General features: G+C 59.1%; 1 long non-coding RNA gene across 1 annotated transcript; it reads right to left on the bottom strand.

The window, feature by feature from the left end:
* Positions 1 to 5,148: 5,148 nt before the first annotated feature.
* On the bottom strand, positions 5,149 to 11,023 carry LOC128825800 (uncharacterized). The gene is made up of 2 exons (XR_008442735.1): positions 10,970 to 11,023; positions 5,149 to 5,346 (listed from the first exon to the last, which is right to left on the bottom strand). It is a non-coding gene; the product is annotated as an uncharacterized LOC128825800 (long non-coding RNA).
* Between the last annotated feature and the right edge of the window lie 618 nt (positions 11,024 to 11,641).

Genomic DNA, 11,641 nt, shown 5'->3' with positions numbered 1-11,641 from the left:
GACCAACTGTCCCAGCAGCAGACACTCAGATACTCACCAACACAGCCCCCCTAATGCAGCACTTAGCGTACCTCCTCTCGGACAGCTCCCAGGCAAACTCCCGCTGTTAGCCTCTGCTGTTCGCCGCTCAGCTGGTTCGCTGCTGACTGCCCTTATATACCAGTCAGGCCCACTCAAGGCCCAGCTGGAACAAAGCACTCCCAATTCACACTTTTCAAACAAACAAGCAAGCAATCAAGCACACGGTCAAACTGACCAACTGTCCCAGCAGCAGACACTCAGATACTCACCAACACAGCCCCCCTAATGCAGCACTTAGCGTACCTCCTCTCGGACAGCTCCCAGGCAAACTCCCGCTGTTAGCCTCTGCTGTTCGCCGCTCAGCTGGTTCGCTGCTGACTGCCCTTATATACCAGTCAGGCCCACTCAAGGCCCAGCTGGAACAAAGCACTCCCAATTCACACTTTTCAAACAAACAAGCAAGCAATCAAGCACACGGTCAAACTGACCAACTGTCCCAGCAGCAGACACTCAGATACTCACCAACACAGCCCCCCTAATGCAGCACTTAGCGTACCTCCTCTCGGACAGCTCCCAGGCAAACTCCCGCTGTTAGCCTCTGCTGTTCGCCGCTCAGCTGGTTCGCTGCTGACTGCCCTTATATACCAGTCAGGCCCACTCAAGGCCCAGCTGGAACAAAGCACTCCCAATTCACACTTTTCAAACAAACAAGCAAGCAATCAAGCACACGGTCAAACTGACCAACTGTCCCAGCAGCAGACACTCAGATACTCACCAACACAGCCCCCCTAATGCAGCACTTAGCGTACCTCCTCTCGGACAGCTCCCAGGCAAACTCCCGCTGTTAGCCTCTGCTGTTCGCCGCTCAGCTGGTTCGCTGCTGACTGCCCTTATATACCAGTCAGGCCCACTCAAGGCCCAGCTGGAACAAAGCACTCCCAATTCACACTTTTCAAACAAACAAGCAAGCAATCAAGCACACGGTCAAACTGACCAACTGTCCCAGCAGCAGACACTCAGATACTCACCAACACAGCCCCCCTAATGCAGCACTTAGCGTACCTCCTCTCGGACAGCTCCCAGGCAAACTCCCGCTGTTCGCCGCTCAGCTGGTTCGCTGCTGACTGCCCTTATATACCAGTCAGGCCCACTCAAGGCCCAGCTGGAACAAAGCACTCCCAATTCACACTTTTCAAACAAACAAGCAAGCAATCAAGCACACGGTCAAACTGACCAACTGTCCCAGCAGCAGACACTCAGATACTCACCAACACAGCCCCCCTAATGCAGGGATTATATATAATCCCTATATAGTTTATTATAGGATTGTCTACAAACGTTGTCTTTGGTATGAGATTTAAGGTACAATTGACCTGGGGTAAGTGACTGATCCAGCATGACAGAGATTAGCTGTAGGGGTAACAGTTTACAGAGGTGCTGAGACAGGTTTTCTAACCTTAGCAGTAGATGGGGCTGTGACCGCAGCATGGCTCAGCCCAGGCATTCGAGCACCACTAGTGAGCCTGGCTTCAAAACCATGAGATTTTTTTCCTAAAGTTACACCTGTCTCCCATCCCCGTAGTGTTGGAGCATCCCCCAGTATCTACAGTATTTACCCTCACAGCACCTCGTGCGGCAGGGCTGGTATCCCCATTGGACAGCTGGGGAGCTGAGGCTGAGAGAGACTAAGGCCCAGACGCTCAAAGGTGTTTAGACTCAATGGAAATTAGGTCCCACAGGGAGTCTGCGGCAGCGCAGGGGTCTGAAGCCGATCTCCCCGTGTCCCAGGCTGGAGCGCTGACCTAGGCCCACCACTGCTGTCTTTTATTTCCCTTCTGCTTTTTGAACCTCGAGGGGTCACGTTTCAAAGAAAAACGACAGCCGAGAGTCCCCTGGGATCACAGGAGTCTGGGTCCTGGGGCTTTAAGCAAAAACACCAAAATCATGAGCTGCCCATGCTGTGACACTGGTTTTGTAAACTAATAGACCCTCTGGTGACGTCTTCAGTTGGATTCTCACCTAAGCATTCCCCTGTTACGATCCCGCATCCCAGCGATGTTCTTACACTACGTCATTGCACGGCTGCCCCGGGGATCTTCTTTAAAGGGTTAAAAAAGCCATTGCCACTTTGAGCTGAACCGCCCCCTTCATTGCTTGGCTGCAGGGCTGTGCGCCACAAACCCTGCCGGTGCCCGTCCCCCTGCAGCCTTGTCTGCACTATTGCTACCGTAACCCACGGTCACATGGTGTCCGTCCCCCTTTAGTGGCCAGGCCACATACAGCGGTTTGCCTCCCCTCCAGCGCTTGGGTTCACACAGCTGGTCCTTTAACATGAGCAGCGGCCGATCCTGCTTTTAGAGCCAGAGTCTCAAGTCCCTACCAATGGTGCCCCGTCCATTACATTGGCACTGCTCTGATCTACCTCTCTCGGACGTCAGCTGTGGACGCTGTTTTAAGCGCCCGATCCATGATACCTACTCTGAGCAGGGACAGCTAACACGGTGTCTAAAAAAAGCCAGCAGCCCACCTACCCTCAAGCTCCCACGGCCGCTATGACCCATGGGGCTGGCCCGGTGCTGGTGCTGGTGGGAAGTGTTTGCAAACTTTCCCTGGCTTAGACAGAGTTAAGGAAGTTCAGAAACCAGGATCCTGACATGAACGTAAATCCCGACCCATTGCGACTTAAACACACTCCTTGCAAAAACGTATTGGTGACTGGGGGAGCGGAAAAGCCCCCGACAGCTCGTGCCCTCACAGCTAACGGCTGGTGCATACGGACCACAAAGGCAGCAGGCCCGGAAAGAATTTGTACCACCAGTGTCAGAGGTCATTGCCTCTGGGAGGCAGCAATGCCAGCAGACGCGCTGTATTTACACAGGCAGTCACTAGAGGGCGCTGGCGCCATTGTATTGTTGCCTTGAACCTGTTGCCCAAAGCACCTTGCGCTTAGGCTGAGATTCATTTTTACCATTGCCACAGGCTGGGTCCTGCCATTTGGGCCCTGTGCTGCGTCGGGGCCGTGCGGGGCCGTGCGGGGCTGTGCGGGGCTGTGCGGGGCTGTGTTGACTGTGATGCCGGAAGCAAACCCCTCCCACACAGCCTGGCACGCAGCCCGCTCCCTGCACCATCCAGTGCCCACAGTGCCCCTCTGCAGACCAGTGGGTACAGCCAGGACCCTGTCCCTCCCCCACGCTAGGTGGGGGCTGTCTACTACGTCCATGTGCCTCTAGGGGAACAATCTGCTGCCCTAAGCCATTGTTCCTGGCAGCCTCCTCCTCCAGGAGAGGCCAGTGGGCAGCTAGTGACCCTGTGCTGGAGGAGCTGAGCTGGCCGGTGGTGGCAATGCTGCGGAGAGGCAGGGATGGGGCTCTCAGAGTCTGCTGCTCTGCTGGTCAGTCTCTCCAGGGGAGCAGAGCCGTGGACTGGGGACCTGGCTAGCAGGGGCGTAGCCAGGTTCTAGGAGCAGGGGGAGCGAACACACACAAAACGGCGCCACCCGCTGCCAAATGCTTCAAGATGCTCAGAGAGAAGCATACGTACAAAGTACTATCATGAAGGACCCGTGTCATATCCTTGTAAGTGCCCCCTGCTGGCCACCCGCTAACATTGCTGCGAGGGGCATTCCAGCCTATGAGCACTTTATCCCTGGGATAAAGAACAGAATCCAGCCGCTGCCCCAATCTCGGGATCCCTGGGCCCATCCTTAGGGCACAGACTTTGGTGCATGTTGGAAGCTGCTATCCAGCTACCTAGTCCCTCTGGTTGCATCCCTGACTCCCCTGAGTTCCTGATATTTAAACACACCTCTCTCCCAGAACTCCAAAAGGTGTGATGCGTCAGTTTTAGCATTGAACCCCTCGGGGGCATGCAGTAGTGGTGAAGATAGGGTTACCATTCGTCCGGATTTACCCGGACATGTCCTCCTTTTGTGTGCTAAAAATAGCGTCCGGGGGGAATTTGTAAAGCACTCACAATGTCCGGGATTTCCCCCCCGCAGAGCAGAGCGAGTGGCTGGGAGGGCTGCAGGGAAGTCCCGGGCTGGACTCAGGAGCAGCTGTAGAGGAGCCGGATCTGCCCTGCATTCTGAGCCGGCAGCTCCCTTGCAGCCCAGTCCGGCAGCACTGTGCAGGGCCAGACCGGGTTTTGTTGTGCAGGGCCAGGGACCGGTTTTGTTGTGCTGGGGAGTGCAGCCACGTGTCCGGCTCGGCTCGCACAGAGCCCAACACTCTGTTCTGAGCAGCAGGGTAAGGAGGTCAGGGGGCAGGGAGGTTCTGGAGGGGGCAGTCAAGAAACGGGGGGGGGCTTTTTGGGGGGAGTGGAGAAAGTTTTGGGCAGTCAGGGTACAGGTAGGGGGTAGGGTCCTGGGGGGCAGTTGGGGGGGGGTCTTAGGAGGGGGCAGTTAGGGGACAAGGAACAGGGAGTCTTAGGTAGGGGGTGGGGTTCTAGAGGGCAGTTAGGAGCAGGGGTCCCAGGAGGGGGCAGTCAGGGGACAAGGAGCAGGGGGGGAGTGTTTGGGAGTTCTGGGTGGGGCTGTCAGGTGGCAGGGGTGGGGAGATGGATCGGAGCAGTCAGGGGACAGGGAGCAGAGGGGTTTAGATGGGTTGGGAGTTCTGGGGGGGGGCTGTCAGGGGGCAGGAGTGCGGAGAGGGATCGGAGCAGTCGGGACAGGGAGCAGAGGGGTTTAGATGGGTTGGGAGTTCTGGGGGGGGGCTGTCAGGGGGCAGGAGTGGGGAGAGGGATCGGAGCAGTCGGGACAGGGAGCAGAGGGGTTTAGATGGGTTGGGAGTTCTGGGGGGGGCTGTCAGGGGGTGGGGAGTGGTTGGATGGGGCGTGGGAGTCCCAGGGGTCTGTCTGGGGGTGGGGGTGTGGATAAGGGTTGGGGCAGTCAGGGGACAAGAGGCAGGGAGTCTTAGATAGGGAGTGGAGTCCTGGGGGGCAGTTAGGGGCAGGGGTCCCAGGAGGGGGCAGTCAGGGGACAAGGAACGGGGGGAGGGTTGGGGGTTCTGGGGGGGCGGGAAGTGGGAGGGGCAGGGGCGGGGCTAGGGCGGGGCTCCTCCCGTCCTCTTTTTTTCTTGCTGAAATATGGTAACCCTAGGTGAAGAGCGAGACACTTTCCTGAGACTCTAACACATTAATGCACTTTTATACTTCATCACGTAGAGCACAGGAGAGCGCAGATCATACAAAACAATCAACACTAAACGCATGTTCCTCACCGCTCCAGGGCATTCTCTGGGCTGGGGGCCAAGTCCCTCGGGTTGTCTGCAGGCCTTGGGCTCAGGAACGTGGGCATGAGGCTGCTACATACTGAGGAGTGCTCCAGTCCTTTAAAAAAAAAAAAAAGTACTGGAACGTGCTCCAAGTCCACCGCTAAGTGATACTGGCAGCACCCAACGGCCATTGAAGCTCCTCCAGAAGGTGCTAGAATGGCGTTCCGGAGTGTTCCGGCACAATTCCAGCCCCGGTGCTGAGTGAGCTCTCTGCTCCCGCCCATCTACGCTCCTGTGGCTAGCACTTCCCGGCCAACACTGGGTCAGTCATGCCCCCCACTTCTCCACAGGGACAGGCACCTCTGTGCATGGGGTTCGCCCCTCCCCCATGCAGCACTATCTTCCCACAAACCCCTTGAAAGGGGTGCTGAAGACAGGCTTCTGTGGAAGTGGGGGTTCTGTTGCCCAACAGCCGGTGCCCGGGCACAGAGCCCAATGCAGATGACCCCAGTGTCCCACAGGACCCCATGACCTGCTGGGACTGTCCCATGGAGGGCGCTAACCCCGCCCCGACCGAGCAGATCAGGAGTTGTTCGTCATGGGTGTGGTGCTGGCCTTTCTCCTAGCGGAGAGGCGGGTGCTCTGGCCCCACGCCGCCCCCTCCCCATGACAGGCATTTCTAACCGGACCCCTCAGGTGGGCGGCCGGGCATTCGTCTGACCAGCTCTGGGCACATGCCATCTCCAAGCTGGCCGACAGCAATCGGCAGAACAGCCAATGGGCTCCCTGGAAAGGGACGGCTGAGGTTTTTGGGCGGTGCTGCCGGCTGCGCTGCTGGGCATGCGCTTCCGGCTCGGCCAGGGCGTCCACTTCCGGCACTTGGGCGGCCTGGGAGTGTGTAGGGGGGGCTGGCTGCCACGCTAGGAGGGGGGGCGCACAGCTTCCCTCATGACACCCAGGGACCCCCCCGCTGGTGCCGTCCTGCAGTGGCACGGAGATCCCCATTGTTATTGCACATACCCCTTGCAGGGACAGGTTGGCCGTGAGGAGCTTTGCACCCAGCATTCAGAGCTGCAGGCAAAGTGCCACCGTGACCAGCCAGCAGTGGGGAGTCCACAGAGGAGGGACAGGCTGAGGACCTGGGTCCTTCTGAAGTCTGAGCAGTTCTTGGTGGAAGGCACACTGCAGGCAGAGGCTGTCCGGGCCTTGTGGGAAGCTGCATTCTGCGCTGAGCCCTGCACTTTGGGCAGGACGCTGGGATGGGGAGAGTTAGAGAACAGCCACCGGGATCAAACGCCTGGGCAGTAAAACCTCTCAGGAAAGGACAAGGCCGGGGGGTGGCCGGTCTGCAGCAGCGGACCCAGGGGAATTGCAGCCATCTGCAGATCTGCGGGGAGGTCTTGTGAAAAGGACGGGGGCTGATCCTGCAGCAAGGATAATGGAGGTTAAATATCAGGAAAACCTGCAGGACTCCAGGAGCAGAGCAGGGCACTGGACAGGACAAGCACCTGGGGGAGGCTGCAGACTCCGCCCCCCGGGGCCCAATCCCCGTTGCCCCGTGCCGTCACTGGCACTGAGCCGCTCGGGACAAGTGTGAAAGCCGGTGACTCACTGGGCTCAATCATTTGTTGTCAGATATCAGCTCTTGTTACAGATTATTAATGCAGACAAGAGAGGGGGGAAGTGGAAGAATAGGTGTACTGTCACTTTAAATCTATGGCAGGGAGCCAGGTCCAGTGGGCTGGGAAGGGTCAAAGAAGCGGAGAGAGACAGAGCAGCCATGGGGTTAATCCTGCTCCCCTCACTCTAATAAAGTCCCTTGTTCAGCATTGGAAGAAAGCGACACTTCTCCTTTGTCCCCTAGGGCAGCTAGAACCCGCTGTGCTGACGGGAAGGGCCTGTCGCCAAACCAAGTGAGATGTGGGACGTCTCCAATCCCGGTGCGGAGATGAGAGCGTCATGTACGTAAGTCACTCAAATCCCACGGGAAGCTCCCCCGCGGCGACCGTCAGTGCCAGAGCTCACGAGTGCTTTCCACGGCGGGGCTGGCTCTGCTCTCCCCTCTGTAGCATGGACTGTTTGTACAATGCCTGACGGGGGCCAAGCACCTGAGCCTCCCAGAGCAAAGTGCAGACAAACCCCGCCCCAAAGATGACATCAGAGACACACAAGCACGGGTGGCGTGTGAACCTCCACTTCAGGGACACGCGAGCCCCAGCCCCACCCCTTCCGCCCGAGGCCCCGCTTCACCCGGCATCTTCCACCCCGCTCACCTTCCGGAGCCCTGTGGCCTGTCAAAGTCAGACTCGGGACTCACAATTTGTCAGATCACTCTGTTTATTAGCACAGCGCTCTGCTAATACATTCAGTTAATGTGAGCCCCCATGCAAGACCCAAACAGTCTTATTTATAGAGATGCAGGAATTCTCAAGGAGCAGAACCCGCCCCCCACCTGCCACACCCAAGCAGAAACCTTTCCACTGCTAGAAATACACCAGGCCGATGCCAACACCTGAAGATATGCAATCAGTTCAGAGAGAACTAGAAGTATTATGGATCTGTCAACATTTCTTCCACACCTCGGATATGTACGTGAGCCTGAGACGACTACGGGACAAAGCTGCAGGCTTGACATGGGCGCTTTAGCATGATGTAGCCTGCAACGTATCAAGGAGCAGGTGACCAACTATCCCGCCCTGAAATACTAGGATGTGAATGGAGAGACAGCCTGGCAGTGGGATGGGGCTGAAGGCTGAGAGTTTACACAAATCCCCTTATGCCAGCAGCCGGCTCTCCTGCCCGCAGCCAGCTCTCCTGCCAGCAGCTCACGCCCTGCCCCAGCTCAGGGCTCCTGTCCTGCAGCTTCTCTGTTTTCTTTCCAAATTTCCCAGACTGCCCCACACCATTCGTTCAACCTCCCAGGGTCAGAGTTAATGCTGTGTGTTTGAGTGGCACTCTCCCAGCCAATCAGGTTTTTTCAGTGTAGCCTGGGGGCGGGAGCGCTCTCCCAGCTTCACACCAGAAAGTGACTACACACCAGCTGGTGGCCCCCAAGCGCCTGCCCTACATGCGGCTGATACCGCGATACAACAGCCCTTAGCCATCAGCTATGAGAAAGGGGCTGGGATGTGCATCACTGACTTCTTACCCAGAGCATTTATTCTGGCACTTTCTGCTCAGAACCACCTCCATTCCCTGACTTACAACAGGTCTGGATGGGAATTGCAAGGAGAGAATCTCCACAGAGGAAAAGATTCAGTATTAATGTCCCAGAGAATGGGGAGACCTTGGTGCCTCTGTCGGCGATGGGGCCATCCATGGGCCAGAGTGCCCAGGGCTGGGGAGCTCAGGGAAAGGGGGGCAGGTGTATCGGGGTGGGAGGACACACTGGTGGACATCACACTTCTGAACAGGGGTTCGGATCCCTTGGGACCGGAATTGGAGGTGGGGTTGGGTGCAGGTGGCACAGTTACATGGCATTGGCTGGGGTTGGCATGAGTTAAGCCTTGAGAGGCTTTTGTTGATTTGGTGTCTCTTTAGGGGACAGCTAGATCCTGGTGGGGGCCTCAGAGGCCTCCAGGGGGAGGAAGAAAAGCAGCCAGGAGCCACCATTAGACACTCCTGACCAGGGTACACTTGCCCCCCATCTCTTCCTCCCCACATGGAGCCTGCAGCTCTATTTGTGGGGTCAGGGTGGGGTGAATGGCGGCACAGCAAGGAGGCCTGCCTGGGGCACGTGGGCAGCGGGGAGTGGTGGTTTGGAGGATTAAAATGGGCTGGGGAAGGCAACTCAAAGGAGCTCTGTGCTGGGGTCGGGCTGTGTACGGTGTGCTGGGTTCAGACTCGCTGTCTATTTCTGTTTGTCTGTTTAGACTGGCAGCCCTTCTGGTGTGGGCAGCACCCAGCAATGGCCCTGGTCCCACCTGGGCCTCTTGGCGCTACCGTAACCCAAATCAACACGAATATGAATGGTCCTGCTCGTCAGTCTGTGCCAGCACAAAGCCAGAGGCTATGGCTCCACCCTCCCTGATCGGGCCTTGTGCAGCATAGACCCAGGTGAGTGGTTTGGCTGGGACCTCATTAACTCGGCCCTCCCTGGACGGGACACGAGGAGGGTCGGCTGGACCCGAGAGCAGCTCGCACAGAACTGAGCAGTGTCATCCCAGCTGGCAATGACCTCACCCAGCTCAGAACTTCTGAGCCGTTTGGATCCAAACAGCCTGATGCCGTTGGGACCAGAACATTCCAGGACGATTTAAACCACAACCGTCTGGTGCCACTTGGATCAAACCCTTGGCTCAGGTCAATCGTGATCCTGTCTCTGCTGCCTGCACTGTGAGATCTGGAGATTTAGCTGGAGAATTGCACTAGAACCGCTATCCCTTACCCAGAAGAGACCCAGACCTTCTGGCTGACCCTTCTGGCTGGTGCTGGGACAGAGAATCCAGGAGGTTTCGAGGACTGTGACAGGCACCAGCCTTGGCCCGAGTCCTCAGAGCCAGGACCATGGCGCACAGCCAGGGGCTTCCTGCTGACGCACCAGAGACGAATCCTGGAGCTGCCCAGGAGGGGTCAGGTGAGCAGGACGTTCCCTGGGGCCACAGGACACTCGGGGGAGAGGCTGGCAGGGGTCCTAGGTCAAGGATGAACTCGAATTCTCTCTCTGCCTGGCCCAGGGAGGTCTCAGAGGGGGAGGGGGAGAGAAACAGAGACTCCACCAGGGCACAGTGGGGGAAACAGACTCCAAGTGGGGAGAGACAGAGCCCTCTAAATGGTTAAATGGAAAAGAGGAAGGGGAAGACACAGACACCCTCCCCCAAGGGGTGAAGGAGACACCAGGAAGAGGAGATATCTGGGGTAGGGTGACCAGATCACCCAAGACAAATATCGGGACGCGGGGGGAGGGGGTGTGTGACGCGGGGGGGGTGGGGGGGGGGGCGTGGCGGGGGGCGGGGCCAAAAAAAAAACCCAAAAAAACCCTTCCTCCGCAAACGCTGGAGGGAGGCCCGGGAGACGCAGGGGAAGCGCGGGGCCGGGGTGAGTAAGAGTCCGGCCTGGCCCCGAGCAGGCAGGACTCAGTCGGATGGTAGGGAGAGGAGGGGGCGGCCCGCGGGGCCAGGCGGCGGCTGTTCTCACCCCCGGGCAGCGGGACTCGGGAGCAGCCGCTGCTGCAGCTCCCACTGCCGCGGGGGAGGAAGCGGCCATGGCGCTCCGCGGCTGTGGCTCTGGCGCCCCCGAACCCCCCGAGCCGGGGCCTGCTGCAGGGACCCAGCAGCGCGTACGCTGGGCCCAGCCCCTGGCCAGTCGCGTCTGGGCTGCTGCCCAGCTGGTGCTATCCTGCGGAGGCATCGGCAGCCCAGCCCCGTTCGTTCCCCTGCGGGACCCGAGCGGGACGGGGGGGCTGGGGCCTGCTGCCCCCACTCCGGGGCCGCCGCGGGATATCACCAGCTGGGCAGCAGCCCAGACGCGACTGGCCAGGGGCTGGGCCCAGCATGCGCGCTGCTGGGTCCCTGCAGCAGGCCCCGGCTCGGGGGATTCGGGGGCGCCAGAGCCGCAGCCGCGGAGCGCCATGGCCGCTTCCTCCCCCGCGGCAGTGGGAGCTGCAGCAGCGGCTGCTCCCGAGTCCCGCTGCCCGGGGCGGAGAACAGCCGCCGCCTGGCACCGCGGGCCGCCCCCCTCCTCTCCCTACCACCCGACTGAGTCCTGCCTGCTGGGGGCCAGGCCGGACTCTCACTCACCCCGGCCCCGCGCTTCCCCTGCGTCTCCCCGGCCTCCCTCCAGCGCTTGCGGAGGGAGGGGGAATGGTGAGCCCGGGGAAGAGGCGGGGATTCGGGGAGGGAGCCAATCGGGGGAGGAGGGGGCGGAGTCGGAGCGGGGAGGGGGGGATGCGAGCACTTCCGGGCTCCAGGCTCCGGCGCATTTCCTTGTTTGTCCAGTGTCCGACCGCACATCGGTCGGGACGCGGGACAAACAAGGAAATATCGGGACAGTCCCGATAAAATCGGGACGTCTGGTCACCCTATCGAGCAGGCAACCCGAGGGGCTGCAGCTAGTCCCCTTGACTAAGCAGTTCCGAGCTCTGTCATTAAGGTCTATAGTCACCCAGCAGGAGGAGGTAGCTGCATTTCAGGTTTTTGCTCTAGCAGACAAAGGTGTAAGGAGAGCTGGCAAAGCTGATGTTAGAAACATTGACACTGAAAATCCATGTAAGTGTAGAAGAGTGACGGAACCAATCGTGCGGGGACGTGGGAATTCACTCTCACCTGGCCTCTGGGGATGGAGGCAGCACGTGGCTGGCACTTCTCGCTCCTGCCGTACGAGGGGCAGGTGCTACTACCAACTGCTCCCCCTAACCCCGCCCTGCTGCGCTCTGGGGATGCTGCCCTGCTGTGGAGCTCTCAGGTGTCTTG

Source organism: Malaclemys terrapin, chromosome 18, assembly GCF_027887155.1.
Source record: "Malaclemys terrapin pileata isolate rMalTer1 chromosome 18, rMalTer1.hap1, whole genome shotgun sequence".
NCBI classification, from domain to species: Eukaryota; Metazoa; Chordata; order Testudines; family Emydidae; genus Malaclemys; species Malaclemys terrapin.
The sequence above is the reverse complement of the archived record's forward strand: the minus strand, read 5'-3'. Positions and strand labels throughout refer to the sequence as shown.